At 38.7% G+C, this 742-nt stretch overlaps 1 non-coding gene across 1 annotated transcript; it reads left to right on the top strand.

Moving 5' to 3' along the window:
* Positions 1-415: 415 nt before the first annotated feature.
* Positions 416-523, top strand: LOC122305889. Its single transcript, XR_006241320.1, has one exon. It is a non-coding gene; the product is annotated as a small nucleolar RNA R71 (small nucleolar RNA).
* The last annotated feature ends 219 nt before the right edge of the window (positions 524-742 follow it).

Genomic DNA, 742 nt, shown 5'->3' with positions numbered 1-742 from the left:
CCCTCTCATCACAGCAAATGTGAGACACTCTTCGGCAAGGTGATCTATCCCACTACACATAAAACATGGTCCAAAAGACTCTGCATGATTACCCACGTGTGTTGCCTTTAAGTCCTTAGTCTTTAACACATCTAGCTCCCTAGTGAGCATCTCAACCTTAGCCTTTAAGTTATCCTCTTCCCTGAGATGGTAAATTTCACTGCCATATAGGTTTCTTGTTGATCATGACCTATTTGTACTCTCAGTAGCATTAGGTCCAATCTAAGTGTGAGTTTTTTCAGAAAGCTCATTGAGGTATTCTATGGCCATATCAGGATCTTTTTGTAAGAACTCACCGTTACACATCATCTCCACAAATTGGCACTCTCTAGGTGTAAGTCCCTTACAAAAATAACTCACTAAGCGCCAATTCTCATACACATTGTGAGGACACATACTCAACAACTCCTTAAATCTCTCCCAAGGTTGATATAAAGTCTCACTGTCATTTTGTGCAAAGGTGGAGATTTGTCTTTTTAAAGCATTGGTCTTATGTTAGGGAAAGTACTTATTAAAGAAAACCTGAGTCACCTCATTCTATGACCCAATAGATAATGGTCTTAGTGAGTATAGCCAACTCTTAGCTCTATCATTCAAAGAGAAAGGAAAGAACTTAAGTCTCACAATGTCATTAGTTGCATTTTGACTATGAAAAGTAGCAACTACTTCCTCAAACTCCCTATTGTGCACATATGGATTTTCA

Source organism: Carya illinoinensis, chromosome 3 (assembly GCF_018687715.1).
Source record: "Carya illinoinensis cultivar Pawnee chromosome 3, C.illinoinensisPawnee_v1, whole genome shotgun sequence".
NCBI classification, from domain to species: Eukaryota; Viridiplantae; Streptophyta; class Magnoliopsida; order Fagales; family Juglandaceae; genus Carya; species Carya illinoinensis.
Note: the sequence above shows the minus strand (reverse complement) of the source record. Positions and strands in the feature narration are given on the sequence as shown.